At 36.8% G+C, this 25,595-nt stretch overlaps 1 protein-coding gene and 1 long non-coding RNA gene across 5 annotated transcripts in view; both read right to left on the reverse strand.

Moving 5' to 3' along the window:
- Nucleotides 1-11,779: 11,779 nt before the first annotated feature.
- Nucleotides 11,780-14,805, reverse strand: LOC115983807. Its single transcript, XR_004090244.1, has 3 exons — nt 14,484-14,805; nt 12,694-12,790; nt 11,780-12,447 (listed from the first exon to the last, which is right to left on the reverse strand). It is a non-coding gene; the product is annotated as an uncharacterized LOC115983807 (long non-coding RNA).
- A 956-nt stretch (nt 14,806-15,761) lies between these two features.
- Nucleotides 15,762-25,595, reverse strand: part of LOC115983794 (putative disease resistance protein RGA3) — an 82,472-nt gene continuing 72,638 nt past the window's right edge. For 2 of the 4 annotated variants that reach the window (XM_031106571.1, XM_031106569.1), the window contains 4 exons: nt 16,984-17,064; nt 16,837-16,906; nt 16,628-16,754; nt 15,762-16,308 (listed from right to left, as the gene is read on the reverse strand). The gene's annotated coding sequence lies outside the window, so the exon portion shown is untranslated. The remainder of the gene's footprint in view (nt 16,309-16,627; nt 16,755-16,836; nt 16,907-16,983; nt 17,065-25,595) is intronic. The other 2 variants (XM_031106572.1, XM_031106574.1) reach the window with 2 other exon arrangements.

Genomic DNA, 25,595 nt, shown 5'->3' on the forward strand with positions numbered 1-25,595 from the left:
TGAATTCCAGCTCTTGAAGATGTTGTGAGTTTCCCCTTCATATTTGTGGGGCGAAAATGGGTAATTACCCATAAAACCCCAACTATTTAGTTAGTAGAGTCAGTTTGGAAACATTTTGGCAAACTAGCAACTCGAGCCTCAGAGACTCGATTTTGGGCCCCTAAATCGAGCCTCTAAGGCTCGGTTTACGTCCTTTGACATGGCCTTGACATGGCAGGAGTGTACGTGGAACTCGAGTTTTTAAGTCTCGAGTTCCACGTAGGCGCGACCTAAACTCGAGTCTTTGAAACTCGGTTTACGTAAAAAGGTAAACCGAGTCTCAAAGACTCGAGTTTTAACCAAAAAGATACGCGTGTTGAACTCGAGTCTTTGAGACTCGGTTTACCTTTTGAAACCGAGTCTTAGAGACTCGAGTTTCAAACCATTATTTCCCCTCCTGTCTAGTCTTATCAAGTGTCTTTGCTGTCCTCTGTGCTAGAATACGTGCTCTGTGCTCTAGTCTATTAGCTGAATACGTGCTCTGTGCTATTATTAAAGCTTGTGTTGAATGACATGTTTTGTCTGTTGCTTGTGCTAGTCTATTAGTCTATTTTGGTGCTTTTGCTAGTCAACAGTCTTTGTTGCTTCCTCCAGCAGGTAAGATGAGTACGTTGCTGAAGGACATGTGAATATAATTTGTCTGTTTTGAGACACATTCAAATGAAGGAGTTCCTTCTGTAGGCCTTTCTCGAAAGTGTATCCATGTGTGAGAATTTGCTTGAGCACAAAATATACTTCCCTACATACTAGAATTTGATATCTGGTTTAAATGAGGCCAACAAAAATAAAATAAAACAGTAAGAAAACCATCTCCTTACAGGGGAAAAAAAAAATCAAATTTTCTAATCACATTTCATCACTTGGCAATGACTTATACATAGCCGAAACATATAAATAAACACTGAGAAAGAACCATGGTAGGCATTCGAGTTGTTTTCTTTATATATGACTGAGCTTTGGTGACATTTTTATACTTCAATATGGTGTTTTGATTCTCCACCCAATAAATTTCTGTGCGTGCTGGATATAACCAGAATATTTTACCTCTATAACAAATTCAGTACAGAAACCAAAATAGAAAAAAAAAACAAAAAAAAAAACGAACTGATTACATTGCAAAATGCATAGGGGACTCACCTTTTTTTCTTCTTTTTCTTTCAGATGGTGGAGACTGAGTTACAGCGGACAGGGACGTGCGACAGTGGGTCGGTGAGCGAGAGAGTGAGAGGGTGACTGAGCGGTGAGGCTGAGAGGGTGAGTGGGTTGGGGCCGGCGTCGGCGTCGGCGACGGTGACGCTGAGAGAGTGAGAGAAGGAGAGGGTGAGTGAGAGTGGGTCGGAGACTGAGAGAGGGGTTTCAGAGGACCGGTGAGGCTGAGAGGGTCAGTGGGTGAGTGGGTCGGCGTCGGCGACGGTGACGCTGAGAGAGTGAGAGAAGGAGAGGGTGAGTGAGAGAAGGAGAGGGAGAGTGGGTCGGAGACAGAGAGGGGGTTTGACTGATGAGGGAGAGTGAGATTGGAGAGCGTTAAATTCAAAAAACGCCTATTAGAAATCGAGTGCCTGAGACTCGATTTCCATTTTGGAAATCGAGTCTTAGACAGTCGATTTCCATGTGTAGTCCACGTGGAAATCGAGTTTTAGACACTCGATTTCCACGTGTACTCCAACGTCTTTTTTGCCATGTCAAAGGACGTAAACCGAGCCTTAGAGGCTCGATTTAGGGGCCCAAAATCGAGCCTCTGAGGCTCGAGTTGCTAGTTTGCCAAAATGTTTCCAAACTGACCCTACTAACTAAATAGTTGGGGTTTTATGGGTAATTACCCATTTTCGCCTATTTGTGGCTTTACATTCCAAGTCCAAGGGCAAGTGCGTCAATTTGCCACAATTACTAATGTCTAAATGCCTAAGATTGACCAACTGCTTAAGGCCCCGCGGTAATACTTTCTTCAAGTGAGCGACAACCCACCGAGTTTTAACATGGTTGAGCTTTTTCTTTCTTTCTTTCTTTCTTTCTTTTTCTTTTTCTTTTTCTTTTTCTTTTTTTTTTTTTATAATTTTTATAATTTTTTTATACAAGCACAAAAATATCTATAATAAAAAAGTGTGCTTTAAAAATTTTTATTTACCCAAAATAATAAATTAACTAGTGAGTAATTCATGTAACACAATATATTTTTATCAAAATATGATTGTTTATCTCTTTTATTTTTATATGAATATGAAATCTGATAATTATGATAGTTATAATAATTATAATAAACTTTTACTATGATTGACAATAACTTTGAATATGGAACCATCTATTCTAACATTTAATGAAAATATGATTTGATAATATTCAAATGAAGTGCTTAAATATAAAATAGAGTTTAAACTCAATTAAAAAATATATAATGAGTCTTGTTAATGGGTGCTCTTAGGGAAATTGTTAATAAATAATTTTAGGAAAATTTTAACATCACTTTTATGGGAAATGTAAAAAGACATCAAAACAATTTTTTTTTTCTTTTCCTATAAAAAGTATCTTAAAATAGTTCTTAAACCAATACCCTTAGGGTATTTATTAACATTTCCCATATATAATTAAAAAAATGATGTGTAAACTTGTGAAGTATCAAAGTCTTATGTGACAACTATTAAAAAGTTAACAAAATGGTAAAGGTTTCAATTGTATATATATGATTAGATAATTATAAAAATAAGTTGAAAAAAAGCACATAATAGAGTCTCAATTTCAAACTGGTAATAGACTCTTGTGGGGCCCAACAATTCGTGGACCAGGCCCATTTGCCCTTAGAGAGTCCGAAGGCCCAATCCGAGGAGAGCTGTGGCCCAAGCTCTACAACGCAGAGCACAAAAGAATTTTGGGAGGCAGCCGAGGACAGTGTAGTCCTCGGCAGATCCATAGTCCCACCAGAACAAAGGGGTGAAACTGGTATAGGGACGAAATTCGTAAGGAGATCCAAGATACCTTGGGGAGGTTATCCTTACTACCCTTCCAGATAAGACCCAGCGCCTGACAGAGCCGTACTCTGCAGTTTTATCAAACCATCCCCAACAATTCCGGGATTGGACTGATGGGACAAATGTCAGTGTTTGTAAAGACTGACCCTACACGTGGACGAAGGATAGCGAATGCAAGCTAGTATAAAATAAGGAAGTAAGTAAATCACAGGGGGGAGCCCAGCCCCAAATAAGAAAGAAAGACTACGTGGGGAAACATCTCAACCAGACTGGACTTCACGGAAGAAATCCCGCCGTTGGGTAACCGGGATAAGATCTCAAAAGGTCCTCAGATCAGCTTCGAGGAGCTCCATCCCACGGGGTACGACGCCTTAGAGCTTCCTCTAAAGCCATGACCGGGCATCGCCACTTGGCCAGCGGCTAGCTTTTCAAGCCCACTCTCTACAAATCATATTGTGAGGGACCTTTATTGCGTGAGCCCAAAAATGTTAGTGGGCCGCAAAGGAATCGTGTCCTTACAATTGGCGCCGTCTGTGGGAAGCTTGCGCGCTGGCGCAGGTGGCGGTGGAATCGACTCATGGGCAAGCAGAAGTTTCTGGGATCTCCTCCGTCTCCGACGACATCTAGTTGTTGCTCCGACGTAAGCTTCTGCTAGGGGCTACGTCTCGCAGTGCTGAGGGCGCGGATGTCTCTAGGGGCTTCCAGCCTCAGACCAACTTTCCCCGTCCTGGTGTAGGAGCTTGTGGTCGAAACATAAAAAAAAATCTTCCAAGTTTTGGACAGAACCAAGGCCTTGCATGGTCCTCGGACTCAAGCCTATGGGGAAACCAAGTACATTAAAAAGATCGTAAGTTTTGGACAGAACCAAGGCCTTGCATGGTCCTCGGACTCAAGCCTATGGGGAAACCAAGTACATAAAAAGATCGTAAGTTTTGGACAGAACCAAGGCCTTGCATGGTCCTCGGACTCAAGCCTATGGGGAAACCAAGTACATTAAAAAGATCGTAAGTTTTGGACAGAACCAAGGCCTTGCATGGTCCACGGACTCAAGCCTATGGGAAACCAAGTACATAAAAAGATCGTAAGTTTTGGACAGAACCAAGACCTTGCATGGTCCACGGACTCAAGCCTATGGGGAAACCAAGTACATAAAAAGATCGTAACAGAACCAAAGCCTTTGGTGGACAGAACCCAGAGGCCTTGCATGGTCCACGGACTCAAGCCTATGGGGAAACCAAGTATAAAAAGATCGTAAGTTTTGGACAGAACCAAGGCCTTGCATGGTCCACGGACTCAAGCCCTATGGGACCAAGGAAACCAAGTACATTAAAAAGATCGTAAGTTTTGGACAGAACCAAGGCCTTGCATGGTCCTCGGACTCAAGCCTATGGGGAAACCAAGTACATTAAAAAGATCTTAAAGTTTTGGACAGAACCAAAGCCTTGCATGGTCCTCGGACTCAAGCCTATGGGGAAACCAAGTACATTAAAAAGATCGTAAGTTTTGGACAGAACCAAGGCCTTGCATGGTCCTCGGACTCAAGCCTATGGGGAAACCAAGTACATTAAAAAGATCATAAAGTTTTGGACAGAACCAAGGCCTTGCATGGTCCTCGGACTCAAGCCTATGGGGAAACCAAGTACATTAAAAAGATCATAAGTTTTGGACAGAACCAAGGCCTTGCATGGTCCACGGACTCAAGCCTATGGGGAAACCGAGTACATAAAAAGATCATAAACCTCAAGATCCATCCGAAGAGAACTTCTCGTTAACGGTTGGGTCAATCCCTTAATCGCACGGGTTCCCCGGTCTACCCTTGGATCCCCCGTGCCAAAGGGAATGATGCGATACGGTACAGCATATTACCCAAAAAGCACAAAGTCCTTCGCTACTCAACTATCATCTCGGACGAATTGTTTAGAGTTTATCGTTCTCGGGAATGGGTCTAGCGTGCGTCGCACAGCACTCAACAGCTATCTCGGTATTCCTCTGCCCAGAATATTGTTAAAGGCAGGCTTAGACTTAATATTCAGGCCCAAAGTGGTTGTTGCAAAAAAGTATGTATAAAGAAATAAACACATCTTTTATTAAGACAAAAGAACAGTACAGTGTACAATAAAAGCTGAAACAAGCTTACATTAGAGTTAACTGCGTAAGCAAAAGAAAAGTACAAAAGAGTGAGGATGATGCCGAGGAGATATCTCAGAGGAGAGGTTGGCTACTGTTCCAAGATGTCGTCTAAGGAAACTATTCCTCGACGCTTCTACATGCCCATAACTCAGGCAGCCAAAGAACCTGACCTCAGGCTAACACCATCTACAGAAAAGATGCAGGGAGCCAGAAGTTGGGAAGCCCCCGCAGAAATTTGCCTGCTACAAGGCAGACGGCGCTGATGGCGGAAATTCCTTCTTCGGACATACCAAAAATCTGGCATGACCAGAACCTGCTTCGGGTTTTGACTAAAAGAGGGAGAAACATCCTTTCCCCTCTCTCGAACTGAAATATTCTCTTGAGTCTACGCCTCCTTGGCCCGTACCTCACTATCTGGAGTCTCAGGAAGACACGGCGCTTTTGTGGCAGAGAGAGCTCCTTTGCCCCAATCCTCGCCTCAAACATGATGTACTAGGAGAGGAAACTGAAGAATTTGTGCGAAGGCAAAGCAACTTTCTCTCCTATTTATTTAAAAGATGAGGTGATGGCATTTAATTCACGCAGCGTCCCAAGGAACGCTACAGACAAAATGTCTCCGGCTCGATTTCCAATGCCGTCTGCAACCCTGAGATTAAAGGAGCCTCGTGAAGGCGCACCTCGAACACTGGGACGCCAAAAAGTACCGCGTGACCAAAGACTACGGAAATGCCTCTAAAATCTGTGGGCCTAATAAATTCGCGGCCCAGGCCCGTTCTGCGTGGAAGCCCACGGACTATGGCCCACACCAAGGAATAACCTTTGCCGAGGACAACTTCCTGCTCGGCAGCTTATGAGACACCTGAGGAAAGAGCATAAAGTTTTGGACAGAACCAAGGCCTTGTATGGTCCTCGGACTCAAGCCTATGGGGAAACCAAGTACAAAAATTATTAGTATTACAAGTTTTGGACAGAACCAAGGCCTTGTATGGTCCTCGGACTCAAGCCTATGGGGAAACCAAGTACAAAAATTTTAATTATTACAAGTTCTGGACAGAACCAAGGCCTTGTATGGTCCTCGGACTCAAGCCTATGGGGAAACCAAGTACAAAAATTTTAATTTTACAAGCTCTGGACAGAACCAAGGCCTTGTATGGTCCTCGGACTCAAGCCTATGGGGAAACCAAGTACAAAAATTTTAATTATTACAAGTTCTGGACAGAACCAAGGCCTTGTATGGTCCTCGGACTCAAGCCTATGGGGAAACAAGTACAAAAATTTTTAATTATTACAAGTTCTGGACAGAACCAAGGCCTTGTATGGTCCTCGGACTCAAGCCTATGGGGAAACCAAGTACGAAAATTTTAATTATTACAAGTTCTGGACAGAACCAAGGCCTTGTATGGTCCTCGGACTCAAGCCTATGGGGAAACCAAGTACAAAATTTTTAATTATTACAAGTTCTAGACAGAACCAGGGCGTTGTACTTTCCTCGGACCCAAGCCTACGGGGAAACCGACTGCTCGGATAAAAAAAAAGAAAAAAGGTTTGGACTTCGCAATATGGGCTACTGGATAAAAAGGTCAGGTCATTTCATTCACGGCTTAAACACCCTAAAGGGTTAGGCCCAACGAAGGAGCAAGGAAGATGGTGGAACGCCCCAGTATACAATGACCTAAGAGGTCTGTTCATTTAGTGGGTGGTATGTTTTGAAACGGTTATTCCTCACACGGCATCAAGCCTTCGTTTCTCTCCTCGGCTAGCAGGGGGTAAGTATTACTTTTTACTGGTCTGCTTTATTATGCCGAGCACTTCTATTGAAATTATGACAACACCTTTTTATTATTAAGTATTTTGGTCTTAGTCGTCATTGATTTAAATGCGATATTATTGAGCCGAACAGCATTTGCAAATTTATAAAAGTAAAGAGACAGAACATGCAGAGTGAAATAGAAACAACTTTTATTAATATGAAAAATTATTACAACGTACAAAAAGGGGCTTCAATAAGCCTATACAAAAGAGGGGCTGCCGAAGCAGCACTAACATCCACAGTACAGATAAGCAAACGGTCAAGCGCCTTTTAAACTTGTTTTCGAAGTCTCTCCAATCTCTGCCACATTGTTGCTCATGCTAAGAGAAGAACTCACTTTAAAAAAAAACGAAGAAGAAGGAAATAGTAAGGAAGAAATCAATGAAGAAGATGGAGGAGATGAATGAAGAAGATGGAGGACATGAGTAAGGAAGGAGGAGAAGAAGAGAGAAGAGATAAAAAGAAAGAAAAGGAGTAAAAGAGGGAAAAGAGAAAGCACCAGAACGGAATTGGTGCTGGGAAGACTATAAGAAGAAGGCGGGGGAGGGCACCAGGGAGCAAAAGAGGGAGAAGCAAAAGCACTTAACCCCTGCCTCAGCCCTGACTCCTAACACGCTGGTGCCATATTAGGTACGCTCGTGAGGAGCCGGGTGGTGCTGGTCTTGGTTGTTCTCGACTCAGTCACGCCGAGAAATCGACATGACGAGCCCCTGCTTTGGATTTTGGCTAAAAGAGAGGCGAGACAGATCTTAAGTCTGCGCCACCCTTGCCCTGACCAAGCCATTTCAAGTTTTGTCAGAATATGGTGTTTTGAGGAGGAGCGTGTTTCCTTCATCATTCGTTATGGAGGGCGTATGCGGATATGATGTATAACAAACGGGCTAAGTGGACGCTAAAGGGGGATGCGGATTTCAGATTTCAGAAGGAAGGAGAGGAGTCTGTACGAAAGTCACTGCCACCTGCTTGCCTTCTTATAGGAAGGGCAAAACGGATGGAATTAAATGCGTTCAAAGTTTCCAAAAGAATCTGAAGAGGAAAGAGGCGCCCGTTTCGTTTCCCCACCTTATCAGATGAGCCGCCGGACATAAATGTGCCTCGTAAAGGGAATTCATTTAAGGGCGCGTCTGGGACATCCAAGCGGCAGGAGTAGATCACGAGCGAATTAAACGGAATCCCTTGAAAACCGGCTGACTTCCTAGGAAACCGCTCACATGAATGCGGGGTCAAACTAAATGGGTCATATTAAGGGCCCGGGTTTGCCAAAACCCTCCTTTCCAACCCGGAAGTCGGACAGAAGGGTTTTGAGGGGCTATTGTGGGGCCCAACAATTCGTGGACCAGACCCATTTGCCCTTGGAGAGTCCGAAGGCCCAATCCGAGGAGAGCTGTGGCCCAAACTCTACAACGCAGAGCACAAAAGAATTTTGGGAGGCAGCCGAGGACAGTGTAGTCCTCGGCAGATCCATAGTCCCACCAGAACAAAGGGGTGAAACTGGTATAGGGACGAATTCGTAAGGAGATCGAAGATACCTTGGGGAGGTTATCCTTACTACCCTTCCAGATAAGACCCAGCGCCTGACAGAGCCGTACTCTGCAGCTTTATCGAACCATCCCCAACAATTTCGGGATTGGACTGATGGGACAAATGTCAGTGTTTGTAAAGACTGACCCTACACGTGGACGAAGGAGAGCGAATGCAAGCTAGTATAAAATAAGGAAGTAAGTAAATCACGAGGGGGGAGCCCAGCCCCAAAGAAAAAAGAAAGACTACATTGGGAAACATCTCAACCAAACTGGACTTCACGGAAAAAATCCCGCCGTTGGGTAACCGGGATAAGATCTCAAAAGGTCCTCGGATCAGCTCCGAGGAGCTCCATCCCACGGGGTACGACGCCTTAGAGCTTCCTCTAAAGCCATGACCGGGCATCGCCACTTGGCCAGCGGCTAGCTTTTCAAGCCCACTCTCTACAAATCATATTGTGAGGGACCTTTATTGCGTGAGCCCAAAAATGTTAGTGGGCCGCAAGGGAATCGTGTCCTTACAACTCTCATTTAGAACAAAGGTGTTAATAATTTTAAAGTATTTATTTTGCATTATGAAAGCATGTTTTGTATATGGAACACTTGTGAAACACATCACAAACACAACATATAAAACCCAATTTTATTATTAAACAAAAAAAAATTACATAATTAAAATAGTTTTAAATAAATAAGCAAACTGTTTGAAACTAGAGATCTAGGGTTTTAACCGTCTATATCAAAAACCAAAATGCTATAAAATAAATAAATAAATAAGCAAACTACTTTTATTTTTTATTTAAAAAAAAACTAGTAATAGGATTTTAATCAAAATTGTAATTTTAAAATTATTAAACTTTGATAATTGATATAGAGAGTTTCACCTAGAAATTATGTTAGTCATTTTCTTATATTTAAAAAGTGTGCTATATAGAAAAGCACATTATAGAAAGCATAACACTTTTTTGAATCAGATGACAATAGCTTATATAAGACCTAACTTTTGGTTTATGGTACTCTACGCTATCTATGCTAAATTATTGGTTTTATTTAGAAATCTAACTTTTTAAGAAAATATTATCTAAGGTGGGTTACACACCACATTCTGGAGGGCTATTTTAGACACCCTGCCCACTAAGGAAAATTTATGAATGTTGTTGATGATGTGTTGAAAATGGGTTGTGTAGCTATGTGCAAGACAATGAAACAGTCCTTCCCACCTTGTGGCAATGTCCTCCATCAAGGGGAGCATAGGTGATTGGCGTCCAATAAGTATACAAAAGATATACCAAAATACCCAAAAATATTTTAGAATGGTGTTTGAAAATGAGGTTGGGAACTGCAGCAAAGAAGAGTTGGAGAAGTTTGTTGTTCTTGCATGTCCAACTTTGGTACCATTGAAACACACGTACACGTATATGCGATTAGTGAAGTGCAAACATCGATCATTATACAAGATGCAACCAGATTCTATGAGGATTACAAAGCTCATATATACCTTGAAGACAACCTACATACATATAGTGATTCTCAATAGCAAAGAAAATGGGTTCCAATGCAATCTGACTAATACAAGATTAATTTTGACAAAACTGTGTACTTTGGAAAGACCTATTACCCCAAATTTTGATTTCTATTGTTATGTCTCATGTCCTATAATTTTATGGGATAAAATGCAAATAATGCCTTTTATCAAATATATATAGGTAGATAAATAGCAAGAAACATCATTGCATTATTGGCAAGAAACATCATTTTTTTTTTCTTTTTTTTTATAAATGGAAAAACCTTCAAGAAGATAGCAACTTGAAGAGAAATCCTTTCCTATTGCAGGAGACTTCTTTGTTACAAGGCCTAATTTAAAAATTAAATGAACCAAAAAAAAAAAAAAATACAAGATTTGCCTTATTATTCTATTTTTGAACCTCAAAAACTTAAATGGCCAGAGAAATTTATAGGGAAGAGACTAATAATACTATCTTTTTACTAAAGTTTTGAAAACTCCTTGTTGTGATCGTCACACAGTTTGATTTCACACAAGCCTTTTTTCCTTCCAATTAAGTAAATTATGAAATCAATGCAACAAAGGTAACTCTAGTTCCAAAATAAGGGGCCTAGTTAATCATTTATGCTTGAGTTCATGTCAATATCATCTTGCAATATTGTGTACAAACTACAAAGGCAATAGCAAAGTTGCTAGTTGCTAGTCATTATGTCATTAGTCAAAATCAAGTAGCCTTTATTTAGAGGGGAATTGGAAAAGGGTAGTCATATGCTCACTGTAATTGTATTTCCAAAGCCATTTCAAAGAGCGATTGCAAGGTCAACAATGTCCCCAAGATGTACTGTTTACTTCAATGTTTCTTTGAACTGCTCCTTCTAAGGGATTCATAAACTATGACAAGGGGATGAATCTTTTCTTGCTATATAGAATGTTTTGGATAAGTTTTACCTATGGTCTAGGCTTCAAGTTAATCCAGCCAAGAGCAACATATTTTACATGCAAGAAAACACGGTAGCATTTTGTACTAGAACCATGCTCCTAAGAAGATATTTGATAATAGGAAGATTACTTGCAGAATGCAAAACTCTAGTTGAAAAAATTTCTTAAAAATAATTCTTTTTGACTGTCTTGAATTTCAATAACTTTTGATTGTCCATACCATATTGTATAGAAGCACATAGAAATAAAAGAAGGCTAAAAATGGAGCGAATAAGTTCTATGCAAGTTCCAACAATCTCAAATCTAAGAGGATAAAAATTAAACTGAGTTTAAAATTGGAATTTGCAGTTTCACTTTAGCACCATGCAATTCTAAATAGACTAATTTTGCTTCTAAGAGAGGGACACATGCAATACACAATTCATTTATACAAATTGACAGTGCACTACAATTCCAATTGTATTAACAAGAAAGCAGGAAACATCATTGACAAGATGGTTCACTAGATATAACATGTTACAAGAAAAGCTCAATAATATGAAAAGCAAAAAGATTTTTATTGCTTAAATTCCTTCAGTTTGTTGAGATGTTGAATTTGTTTCAAGAGGATTTTTTTCATTATCGTAAACATTGTACCCTGTGCACAAAGCTCCCACTTTTGCGGGGTCTAGGAGAGGTCATGGTAAGCATCTTTATCCCCAGTTGTTAAAAAAAAAAAAGGGGAAGAAGAAGAAGAAGAAAAGAATTACTCAATATTAATTGGAATACAAGTACAAAGAGCACCCTAATTATAATCAAATCCAAGTAGCAAAAATAAGTTGATCCACTAAAAAAAAAAGTCACATAAAGCTGGACACTCAAATCATAAGCTTTGAAGAAGAAATGAAATATTCGATGCAGTACTCAACATGCTGAAAATTGGAAATTCAACTTTCCTGATGAAATGAAAAGATACATTCAACTGTCCTCATATATGTAGCAAAACTGTCGAAGATAACTAATACTTCTCCACAAGGATAGCTACTTAATAATATTCTTTGATTAGTGATTCACCAACCACTAGATTGATGAATAATCTCTCCAAAATCTGCTCTTTGATCAGCAAATCACCAGCCACTATAGGTGGCAATCCAAATAGGCACCAATGTGGAGTAATGTTGCCAAGCATAGAGGAAGGCAGTTGATGATAAAGGCCATGATGAAAGGGACCCCAACTAACATAGGGCCCTTTCTATGATATGTGATTGCTACATTTTATGCTAATGTAGAAAGATTGTTGGGAAATTGATACTATAACATGAACACACACCTAGCCTCTACACAAAATGTAAGCGTTCAAGGCTCAGATATGTAATTGCCCATGGCTTGGAATATTGTGGTTTCCTAAGCAGCCATACGTAGAATTGAAAGACTACTTCAAGGATGACTAATACCATGCTATGTAGAGATAACAGCACACCGAAAGAGGTTCTTTGTTGTGAAAGTCTTAAAAGCCATCTCAACAGAGCAAGTCCCAATTTGCCTTGCACTTGAAGTTGTCAACTGAAAAACAAATTTAAAAATTTTAAGACTTTTGCAGATGATGCCAACTGAAGTGAGGCGTATTACTCAATCTATTAAAAGATGATGCTTCATTTTTGTAGAGTCATCTTTAATTTTGCCACACTCTCCTCTGTGTTATATACAGAAACACATAATTTAGAAATTCAACAAAATTGAAAGCTCTTAAAAGAGAACAACAAAAAAAGAGCAAAACTAATCAAGATAGAAGTTGAAGGATTTAAGAACCTGTGCAGCCAATGAGGTGAGATCCTTCTGGTCCAGGTTAGAATATTTGGGGCACCAGCAATCTTATGATCCATTACCGCCTCCTCAATTCATGTTTCTGATAGTTTGAGAAAGATAAATTGGCAAAGTATTCATCATACATTTTAGAAACATGAAATTCCCACATGATTATAGCTAAACAATTAAATTAAGCAATTTAAATCTCTTCTATAAATTTGGTGTACTAGGGTTGTGCCCCTTTTGTACTTTTTTAACAAAATGCTTACTCATTAAAAATAAATGTATATAGTCAAATCAAGTAGTTTTGGCTACCAAATGTGTCAAAACAATAGAAAAGAGTGAACCGAAATGGAATATATATCACCACATTGTTTAGGATTATAGCATGCACATAAATTGAATAGTATCAATACTTAAGCCTTATAGTTTAGTGTTGCAATCCATTCTACAGTAGTTAGATTTTTTTTTTTAATTTATAAAAATTAAAATTAAAAAAAAAAAAAACACTTAAAGAGATGAATAAAGAAAAAAAAGAAAACAAAGAACATGATGATATTTGATAGCTTGTGAAGGATGCAGCTTAATTAGTATTCCTGTAGAATCTTAGGTATATTTCTTTAGCAAAAGGATATTAATCTCTGTCCCATCATATGATTTTTCTTTTTCCTTCCTGCAGAAATATGGGATTTTAGCCATCATATACCTATTCAATCCTTGTATCTTTCTAGTAAGTGGGACAATTGGAGATTCACAATCTCCTTAAAGTGGTGAGAGTGCGACGCAACTATAGCCCTTAATTAGGGCAATGATACCATACTATGGCATCTGAGATTATAAGGATTCAACTGAGATGAGCTTGTTGGTCACTCCAAGAAAGCATTGAACTAGAACAAAATTGAAAGTGAAGTTGTGAACATATTTGCAGAGTAATAGACGTTGAAATCACTCAACAAGAGACCCCAGATTTGGATAACATGAAAGTCATGAAAATGACTTAGTTATTGGTGTATGATTTGGTTCTTAAATATAGAACTACATCTCAGGGAAGATTCCTTTTGGGAAAATTGAGAAAATCTAGGTACCTTAAATTAATATTCGGCCAACTTGTGACATGTAAAATTTTAAGCAAGTGATTTTCAAATTATCCTAATAGGAAAGTTGAGAGACACTTTGACATTGGGTAACACTTTTTTCCTGGAAACAAATCTCTAGATCGTTCCCACCCACTTCTATATGTATGTTAAGGCAAACATTTACAATTATTTTCAACCATTTTACTTCTACCAACTGCATCTTTGAGTTGGTTTGACACATGCACTTATGGCACTAGAGTCCTTCCTTTGAATTGATTAATCATTTTAGCTTCCAAATCACAAAAAAGGCTAACACATAGAACTAGTTTGAAATGCGTAATTTCACATACTGCATAGATTTCTGGTTATAATTACAAAAGAAACAACCTTCAATTCAAACAGAAACATCTACACAAAACTATCAAAAATTGGAAACAACTTCCACTCATTTTTGTAAGAAAATGCATATCTTTTAGTATTAGAAAAGAATATAATCAAGGGCAAGTGGTAAAGAGTAGGACTGTATCAAGCTACTCCTCCCTTTGTGAGATTAGCACTAGATAATATAGAACCAGCCAGTTAAACCATATATTATTAGATGAGTGGCACATTACCATCTAAATAATCCACAAGAAGAATGTTGATATGGTTTCTTTACAGTTGGCACAAAAATGATAAGGTAAGAATAACTAAAATGGTCTACAAGAATTGGCTTACCTCTGCATCGCTTTGCAGCAAGTTACTCCATCTTTGGGACATTTAATAAAACTCCTTCTCTTAACTGTCTTTGCTCAACCGTCCTTACCCATACTACATCTCTGACTTAAAGAACTCCAGGAACTCTATCCATCCATCACACAATGCCCCATACTTGTAGTGATTAAAATCATTAAAGAAAATAACGTGTGCAATGTGGCCCAATGCTTGGACAGAGGCTGCACAACAAAAAGTTAAGAACCAAAGACTATGGCTTTAGGAGATAGAGAAATAGAGAAAACACCAACCACATAGAAAATGAAAAGTTCCTAAACTTGGCTGCTGCTTTGAGCATTAATAAATCATCATAAAACAATACGTAGAGAAGTATCCCGAATAAAGTAAGAAAAATGAAGGTATCCTCAAGTCTTAACAAGTATATAAGCAAAAGAAAAATCTTAATTAGTCCTTTTAAATTTAGTAACCGGTAAAAAATCCAATCCAATTTAATTGATCTCTGTATTCTTTTTTTAATTTTCTGAACGGGCTATTCTTCTTTGACTTTAAAGTTAGTTTTCAGATAAACATGTGAGGAAGCAAACAAATATTTCAGTTGAATCATGACAACAACAAAAAAAATTTATTTTAAGTCATTGGTTAGACAATGCAATTTCAGAACTAACCATTGGTTTATTAGCTTTAAAGTTGTACCCGACGCACAAAACCCCCACTTTTGGGGGTGTTTGGGAAAGGTGAACTAGAACCATGAGCTAACACTTTTGATGGAAGGCACTTGTATCGCACTAAGGCTCAACCTCTAAAGTTCATATATAAAAGAGCATACCTACATGATAAGCTGACTCATGCAATGTATTTTGATAAACAGTTTTATCTACTCAAGTAATTGACGCATTAAGAAGCCTCTCTTAAAAAAGAAACGTTTATAGAAAAAGAACCAAAAAGAAAAAAAGTATAATGACATAATTTTTGAAAAAATAAAAAGAACTTTTCCTTTTTGGCAGGACAAGGACGAGAAGGTAAGAATATTCAAAAAGAGTATATAAGTTTAAAGAAATATTTGAAGATGAAAGGAAGATTGCAAGCAGCTGTAGGAGGCAGACAAAGCCCAAAAAAAAAAAAAAAACATTAGGAAAGCAAAAAAATCCTAGATGTGTACTGCTCTGAGCATTAGAAACCTTGGATATAAAAACAGATAAAGAAGAAACAGACCAGAAAGCAGCAAAAGTTTTGTTCAAAATGTTTGAACAAACAGACCAGAGGTTCTTGTTTTTTTTTTTTTTTTTTTTTTTTGATACCAATAAAACAAAGTCAATACACAAGTTCTGGAGTAATCCAGCTATGATTTCCTGGGATGGTAGCAGCTAGATCAGCTATACAATAAACTGAGTCCAAAATGGATCTAGGAACATGCAAGGCTTTACAACTAACACCCTGCTGTTTTAAAGATCTAAGATCTGCAACCATCACCATATCCTGCTAGCTATTAGAGAATAAACAGTTACAAGCCTGTACTACCCTACTGTTGCTACACGAAAACAAAATTCTGCAGAAACCCAATCTCTTAGCTTTTAAGGCTGCCTCCACAAGTGCTTCCTGCAATGCTGCATAAGTATTGACTGCTGCACAACTAATACCACCCTAGAAAATGGCAATTCCTTAGAGATTAATGGCTTCGTAAGCATAGGCAACTCTTCTGGATTTCCTTTTCCTGATGCTAGCAATTCTGATCAACAAATCCCAAGGTCCTTCAAGGTTCTGGTATGCACAAGGATGCTGCACAGGTCTTCTTCTCTGCATGATTGAGCTGCTAAAAGCCACCTGAAACCTGCATATGAAATTTTGAACAGTTAGAGTAACTTCCATTGGATTAGGATCCTTGCCCTCATGTAAAACAAGGTTCCTGTGATTCCATATAGTCCAAAGGTAGGTGAAAATAGCTTGGACATAGTTCATCGTGTCTTGATCCAAATTCTTGTAACAACTCAGAACATTACAAATCTAGGCCTACACTGATAAATCTCTTAAATCAGAGATTCTTTATAATAATAAAAAAATCCAGAATGATATCTGTCATTATATATTCTTGCAATATAGAAACATAACCATTTAGGAAAAGTAATTTAGAACATGAACAAGAAAGTTACACAAAAAAAGGCATTTTGTCATGAGAATCAAGTTCAACTTAGTAGCGTAGCTCCTCAAACACAGGATCAACATTTTTTCCCCACTTTTCATTATACATCTGCACAAGCTTCTCAGCTGGTGTCACACCTGCATTAATTAAGAAAATCATGCATGTATAGCATATTTTCAAACAAGAAAAGAATACATGAATGCTTTACAGATTAGTTACCTGTTATAACATCCTCTGCTAGCTCATTCAAGTACATTGATTCCTCAATGCCTCTCCTTTCCAAGCCATCCTATAGAATAATAGATTGGTTTTAAGATAGTCAACTACAAGACGGCAATGACATTGATCTTATCTTGCGTAGATTACCTTCGCCCACTTTATAACACTTTCAGCTACATCCTTTAACAAGCCACCTTGAAATGGTGTGTTTAGACCTGTCTTAGGAACCTATCAAAAAAAAAAACCTTAATTTAGATTTGCCATCTTAGCTCCATAGAAAGATGTAATTAAACTAAATCAGCATGGGAACTAAAATCACCAAAAGACATTGAACTTTTCCTTGCCTACAGCCCCCCATGCTTGGCTCTATCTTTACATTCTTCTCAATACTCCAACATCAACATTTGCAATACAATCCAAACTTTCCAACATGCCAAAAGTATACACACATCGTACAAGTGTTAGTTTGTGCTTGAACACGATCCTTTTTGCCAAAATTTGGGATTAGAAGGAGATATTTAAAATTTTCACGAAACTTTTAGGTAGAAATTTTGATGAATACTTTTTTTTTTTTTTTTTTTTGACTTTATTTGGAAGAATACTTTAATGTAAAAAAGAAATAATTTTTTCCCTTTTTATTTTTGAAAAGATTGGAAATATACTAACCCTTCCCAGCTGCCGACATTAATTAAAGCCAAAAAGTGAATGACATAATTCAGGAACAGCAGGAATGATATTAGTGTGTGCTAACATAGTCTTAACAAAACTATTTCCCTAATATGTTAGCATCTACCAGTAAAACAAATTGGAGAAACATGACTAACTTTTGATTTGGAAATTGCTCCTATTAGAACAACACCATATACTAACAGATGACCACCAAATAATCAAAATGTGTATACGCACCAAAACAGTACTAGTATCCAAACAAGAACTCTCACAAACAGAAACAATAGTTGCAAAACAGTAGTACCAATATATACTACTTTCAAAGACAGCCCGATAAGCTAGCAGTTGAAATGCAAACAAAAATATTAATCCACAAAATAATTTGCATATCCTATCAATCAAACAACAGCATATTAATCCGCAATATATAAAGCCAAAAAGCGAGTAGGAAATGCCGAACCTGGAAGTAAACAAAGTAAGGAACAGAAGAAATTGAATAAGCCTGGCAGATCTCGGGTTGTGTTTTATATGCCATTAATTATATAGAGCAGGGCACAATCTAACCATATGAAAATCTTTCATGATGTTGAGTAACTCCCGACAACTCATTGTTTAGTTTCAATCATTAGATTCCTTCACGATGACATATAAAAAAAATAAAAATAAAAATAAAAAGCAAAGAGAGAGACAAGTACACAGTGAGATGCTGCACAAACTCATGTGAGTTTGATCATACACAGTCAAACAAGCAATTTATCAAACACATTGTGGGCAACTCTTTGAAACTTTAAAATTCTAGTACAAAAATGATAAGGTAAGAATAATTAAATGGCCAGAATTTTCTTTTACCTCTGCATTACTTTGCAGCAAATTACTCCACTTTTGGGACATTTAATCAAACTGCTTCTCTTTGGCCTAAAAACTTTATACACTTCATTCATCCATCACACAATCCTCCATACCCTTTGTGTGCTGGCCCCCTCTGCATTGTTGCCCAATTTTCGTAGAGACAGCACAACCAAATGTTAAGAACCAGCCACATAAAAATTGAAGCATCAGAGACTGCATACAATGGAAGTTATGAAGCATCCACCATAAAATGGAACATTTCAGTACAAGAACAAAATTTTTGTTATTGTGTTTGCCAAAGAAAGAAAAAGGAACTTTTTTTTTTTGGCTAGAAAACAATATATATGAAGCTAAGCACAATAAAATCATGAGAATATTTTACCTCTGATGTATTTGGAGATGAGGTAGAGGCTGCAGCAGTAGAAGGTGCAATTAGGTCCAAAAGATTCAACCATTGGAAAATAAAAAGTTCCTACAGTCATGTTTAAGCATTAGCAACCTGGCTTATAAAAATTCAGTCCAATCTACCTTTGAAATTGTGCATGTATGAACAAATTGAACTCATTCAATCATTCTCTCTTTCTTATTTGACTATAAAAGTAAGTCTTCACACCATGTAGATTCATAAAATAATAATAAAAATATTTAACGTAAATACATTTGAAACTTTTATAAATGAATTAATTTAAATATCCTTTTTCTTCTAGTATTTTGAAGAAATCATGTATCTAATTAAAGTTTAGGTGGATGAAAAAGCAAAGAAATTTCAAATATATATACATATATATATATTAAATGATTTACCACTGTGTTCTTGACCCATGATTGCAGTTTTGAATAGGGTTCAAATTTTGGGGTTAAAAAGATAGATCCATACCTTAAGAAGTTTTGTGTTGCTTTATTATCCACATACACATATGGGACATGAGCAATTTTGGGCCAATCTTCTCCTGTTTGCCTCTGGCATCTTTGTTGTAAGAGGGGACACTCAGTAATTATTATTTCTTGTAAGACAGTGAGCTTGTGAATCCCTAGAGGTAGTGATGCTAATTCCGGACATTTGTCAATTTCAAGTTTTGTTAGTGATGTGAGGTTGCCTATCCACACTGGTAAAGCCATCAAATTAGGACAATTAACAATTTTGAGATATTTTAGAGTGGTAACATGTTGAAGCCCATCTGGCAGAGACACAAATTTTGGAATTCTCTCTAAATGAAGAAAACGGAGGCTCCTAAGGCCTTGCCATTGCATGCCATCATCTTCATCGTTTAGCAGCGCAAGCTCATTGCAGTACATGATTTCCATCTCTTGAAGTGAGGTGAGATGTTGAATACCTTTACAAGGGAGAGACCTGAGTCCATTACAGTTGTAAATGAAGAGTTTTCGGAGAGAAACGAGGTTTCGTAAACACTTATCCTCTAGAAGAGATTCTAAATCGTTAACCTCTTCTAATGTTGTGGAGGTTGATGTCGTTGCTGTTGTTGATGGACTCTGTGTTGCTCCCATATTCATTGTCTGCTGAAATGCCTTCAAGCTAGTTGTATCTAATACAAGCCCTTCTTTGAGATATGGAAACAGGGGCATGGAACACATGTGAGGGCATTCGGTAATCTTTAAAAAAGAAAGACGAGGAAATGAGGGTAGTAAAAGATGGCCTGGCTCATTACCATCAACTTTCCTCCACCAACCCTTCAAATTTGGGCATTCATACATTATGAGAGAAGATAAGGATGGGAAGAATGTTGTTTTTGAGGAACCAAGTGCTTTACTAATAGTATCTTTTGATATGTATTCAAGTGCTTCCATATACTTAAGGATGATGACTTTAGAAAAGGTAGTTGCAGATTGGAGCATTGATTGCTTTCAACAATAAACATACAATTTTTGTTGTTAGCCACAGTAAATTATTAATCCATACCCATCTATTTAAAATTGGTAAATGTGAACTTTGATTTTTACTTTATTTTCCACATAAACTCACATACTATTTATTTCCTTTACTAGGTGGTATTCAAGGACATCTTCAAGTGAACATATAAACCATACCTCTCTAGCCATTTGTGCAGTAGAGCACCATTAAAACAGAGCATACTTTCTGATACCTAAGCCCCTTTCTTTTGTTGGCTTACTCACTGTAGACCAACTAACCAGGTGGAATTTGTGTTTTCCATTTTATAGCTTGTTAGCAATACTGACTGGTAGTGGAAAAACTGGAAAAGAGACAGAAAGTTGCATACTTTTAATAACTTTTTTTCCCCTGTATCTATACTTTTAATAATTTAACAAATTCAACGATTGAGTCGAAAGTATTTTTCTTTCAATTATCTCAGGCATTCACAAAAGCATACACAACCTTTGTTGCTCACTAACAATATGGATAGAATTCAATATGGATCTAATCTAATCGGATTGAACTTTATTATTTTCATTCACTAACATTAAACAAATGATTTACTTAAAAGTCTTTTTTTTTTTTTTTGTGATTATTTTCTCAAGCAATCAAACGATTTCTTAAACAAAATCAAAATTTTGAGACCTAAAACTTCATTTCTTTAAATTAGAAAAAATAAATAAATCAAAGTCCACTCTACTTTACTTTTTCATCTCGATCAAACTTTCAGAAACCAAAGTTTATGTAATAAACATTACAACCAAATCAAAAGAATCAGAAACACATTCAAATTCCAAGCTCAAATTCACACACACAGAGAGAGATTGAATATTTAGGAGGGAAAAGCTGTTAGTATTACTTGCTTATACACTGTTCTTTTTTTTCTTTTTTCTTTTTTTTTTTTAAATCTTGGTCGTTAATCTTTTTTGATGGAGTTGATCAGAAATTTTGGACGGTAAGAGATTGACTTGGATATCATTGGCCTGGCGTCTAGTTATTTATTTTGCATAACAGAATTAGTCAGGGGCAGGGATGGAGTCACAACTTGGTGAAATATGTATCTCACAACTCTTCAAAAATCGAAACTACTAGTAGCTGATCTAAATCTGCGAAGTCCAAAAACAGTCTCAAAACATAAGAGAATGCATTGAAGGTGATGTAGCTGATCTAAATCTGCATCACAAAAGATCAGTGTTTTATTTGCAAACAGCAAATGTGAAATAGTCGTAGCATCCAAACCAGTTGATGAAACCCAAAAACTATCTGTATGACCACTCTCCTTCGCTCTTAACATTAATCTACTAAATTCCTCTATTACCAAAACAAACAGCAAAGGTGAAAGAGGATCACCTTGCCACAGACGAGTACTAGGAAAGAATCCTTTAGGAGTACCATTAATAATGATAAGAGAATCATACCTTAGGAATACAAAATCGAATCCAGCCCCTAATTTTCAATGGACACATTGTCACTTCATTGGCAATAATTTACCAAGCCAAATTTATTATGTACTTTTATGTTTTCCAAGACAAAAAACTTGTGGCAGATATGCTTGTATTAATTCTTTCTTTGTAATTATTCCTTTGTATACAATCCATGTGCTAGGATAGTACTTTTCCAATAAAATTTATTGCTTATTAGCAATAAGATTTGCTTGTATTGATTCTATTATTTACTTTTTTGGGTACTTCTTTAGGTTCCTTTTAAATGTTCTCCTGTATTTTCTTTTTCTTTTTTCAAATTTGATTATTGAAAAGATGCAGATGTTAAAAAAAGAAGAAATAAACCAATGTTTGCTTGTACATTTGATTCAGGAAACATTTGCAATTAGGTGATTTGATTGCTTGCTGCTTGCACATTTTGAGGCTAGTTTTATATATGGATTAATTTTGAAATTGACATAAAAGCTGAGAGACTTCAATTTTATCGAAATTAAATTAGGTTAATAAGCTTTGTTCATTGTGTTTAAAGTATGTTGTTGGGGATATATTTCTTAACCTTTGATTAATAGAGCAAAAAAACCCACAAAAAATAGCAATTTTCTCCAGAGCTAGGGCATGTATTATTGTATTTGTCCTATCGTAGTTCACTTCTATTATTAACTAAATTTTGTGTGCAATTGAATTAAGTTTTCTTGTATATTGTGCAGTCATCTGCAGTACAGTTGGGAGCAAATAATGCAGTATGGGCAATCGATTGATGACGGTGAAACTACCAGGTTCATATTCCTCGTCTTCTTGGTCTGTACAAGTTTCTTCTTACCAAAAGTTAATCACATGAAAGCATATTACAATCTATAACGGGGCTTCATATTCTCACTGCAATTGCATTTCCAAAGCCATTTCAAAGATTGTAGGATAAATAACTTCCCCAAGATAATGGTTCTTTGAACAGTCTATAATAAAAGTATTTACATCGTTTCAGGTGTCGAAAGTTGAAATTAGCCTATTTATGCTTTCTTAATGAAATTAGCCCTTGTGATATAGAACGTAATGGTTAAGTTTCACCAATGGTCTAGGTTTCAAGTTAATCCAGCCAATTGCAAGATTTTTTACATGCACAACAATATGTTAGCATTTTGTGATACAATCATGCTATTGATAAGATATTTAGGAGTACCTTGAACAATTGGACGAGTACTTGCTGAATGCAAAACTCTAAATGAGAAAATTTCAAAAAGAATTATTCCTTTGGACTGTCTTGAATATCCGCAACTTTTGAAGCATCTCTTTTCTTTTAATTCTTTTTATATTCTTCAATCTCTTTTCTTTTAATTCTTTTTATATTCTTCATCACATATCACTTCCTCATTAGTAGGGCCGACTCAACAACTTTGGGGATCTAAGGCAAAAATTTTAAGCGGAGTGTTTTTTAATGCTTAAATATTAATCAAATAACATATTTTTGAGATTCCTTTTTGAGATTCAATTTGTTTTTCAATTTTTCTCTTTTATGAAGTTTTTCATATCTCAATAGATAATTTCTAGTAGATATTTATAATGAGTAAATATTTATAAATAAATAAAACAAGATTTAAAATTTAAAATTATAATTTAACTACGAATAAAACTTAAAGTATAGAATACTCTTCAATCTTCATGTCTTCCATTGAGAGAGAGAGAGAGAGAGAGAGATTTTGATTTTGATTAGAGAGAGAGATTTTGATTTTGATTTTGATTTTTTTTTTTTATGTCTCTTTTTTTTTTTAAGATTCATAATTTCTATTTTAGCATATTTCAAGATATTTACGTTGAACTTATTATGAATATGTCTGATATTAATTTTTATTTTAGCAAATTCCAAGAGTAAGTTAATGAACTTGTCTCCTATTAATTTACATTTAATTTTGTTAGCCGCATGACTATTTTTTTTTTTTTTTACTTCTTAATCTTTTGTATTTTGGGATATAGTGGGACCTTTTTAATGCATTCTATTAACCAGTAAAATGACTTAATTTTTTTTCTTAATTAAAATATATAGATAAATATATTATATTATATTAGTTAAAAGTAGAACCTTCTTTTATTTAAAGGCCTTAGGCCATTGTCTCACTTGCCTGTATGCTTGAACCAGCTCTACCCATCAGGCAATGAGAATTTTATCCTCTTGGTATCTACACCAATAATCTCAACTCAATCCTTGACCGCATTGAACTTCTTAGGCTTTCACATCAGTCCAATGCATACCACAACAAGCATGTGGTTTTGCAATAACTAATGTACCTTTAGTAAGTTTTCATCTTTCATTGCCAAGGAGGTTACAATAACCCTCTCGATCCATAGCCAATGTAGACAATACAATCATCCTTAAATTTAGAACATATCGCACATCCTTCAACCTTATTGTGCTACTAGCATTGGTTTTGATGCGCACACAACACTAATTCCCACAATTTTTGAATAATTGGAAGTAATCTTCATGGTACCAAATTCCCCTGCTTTGCACATGGTGCACAACCCTTTCATAGGGATAATGTGGTGGGATGCAACCAAATCAACAACTCACTCAACATCATTATTGGCAATATGCTCACACTTTTACTCTTCAATAAAGAGCATCATAACTTCTTCAACAATCATTGCAGCTAAAATATTTTTCTTACTATCATTCTTTTCATCTTTAACTTTTATTTGTTATTTATTTCAATGCCAACAATTTCTTCTTATGTGACCATTTTTCCCACAATAAAAGCATTCTATGGTATTCTTAAACCGAGATTTAAGTCTTGATTGTGACCTATCATTGAATTTAATCCAATCATTAGACCCTGCTTCCACCTCTGCTCCTATTCTTTGTGAAAAAAGCTTGATCTTGTGCGTTGTCTATATGCAAACCTCGTCACTTAAAATCAAATCTTGAATATCATTATTGTAACGACCCAAGGAAAAGCGCTAGTCACATCTGCGCTATACCTCAAAAGGACTAGTCACAATTGAGGCTCCTTGTAGTTGTTAATAAAGCCCAGTTCAACCCAGTAAATACCCGATGTGGGACTCATCACACACCCACACACATCACACAATCAATCAAATTGGGGCATCACAATCTCCCCCACTTAAATCCCTAACGTCCTCGTTAGGGCCCACTTTGTGGGGTAGTGTCTCTGAGCCCACACGGGGTTACCGGGCCGGCTCTGATACCATATGTAACGACCCAAGGAAAAGCACTAGCCACATCTGCGCTATACCTCAAAAGGACTAGTCACAATTGAGGCTCCTTGTAGTTGTTAATAAAGCCCAGTTCAACCCAGTAAATACCCGATGTGGGACTCATCACACACCCACACACATCACACAATCAATCAATCAAATCGGGGCATCACAATTATATTTGAATTTGGTTTTCCCTGCAAAATTGCTTACTATTATCCTTGTGGCCTCTAAACTGTTTGGCAAAGAAGCCAAAATAAGGAATATATGAATCTCATTATCAAAATCAATTTCTAAAAAGGATAATTGATTTGTGATCATATTAAATTACAAATTACACTTATACAAAGAACTCATCTTTTTGTTGGAATTAGTAGGGGTGTGTAAGGATTTGATTTGGGTATTATTCAACCCAACCCAATCTCCTTGAGAAATCTCTGACCTAATCCAACCTATAATTTATAGCTCAGAAATTGACCCCCAGCCCATAAGGGCTGTGTTATGTTGGATTGAGTCATTGAATTGAGATTATTCGTCATGCCTAATAAAACAAATCAGGTTTTATTTAACCTTTTAGGCTCATAAATTAATATCCATCTTCTAAATAATTTGTTTTAAATCTTGTTTTGAAAGCATCATTTATCCCATCTATTTTTCAGCATCATATCTTTTCTTGTAGGAAAAGGGTGAATAAATCTATT

The sequence above is a fragment of the Quercus lobata genome, chromosome 4 (assembly GCF_001633185.2).
Source record: "Quercus lobata isolate SW786 chromosome 4, ValleyOak3.0 Primary Assembly, whole genome shotgun sequence".
Taxonomy (NCBI): Eukaryota; Viridiplantae; Streptophyta; class Magnoliopsida; order Fagales; family Fagaceae; genus Quercus; species Quercus lobata.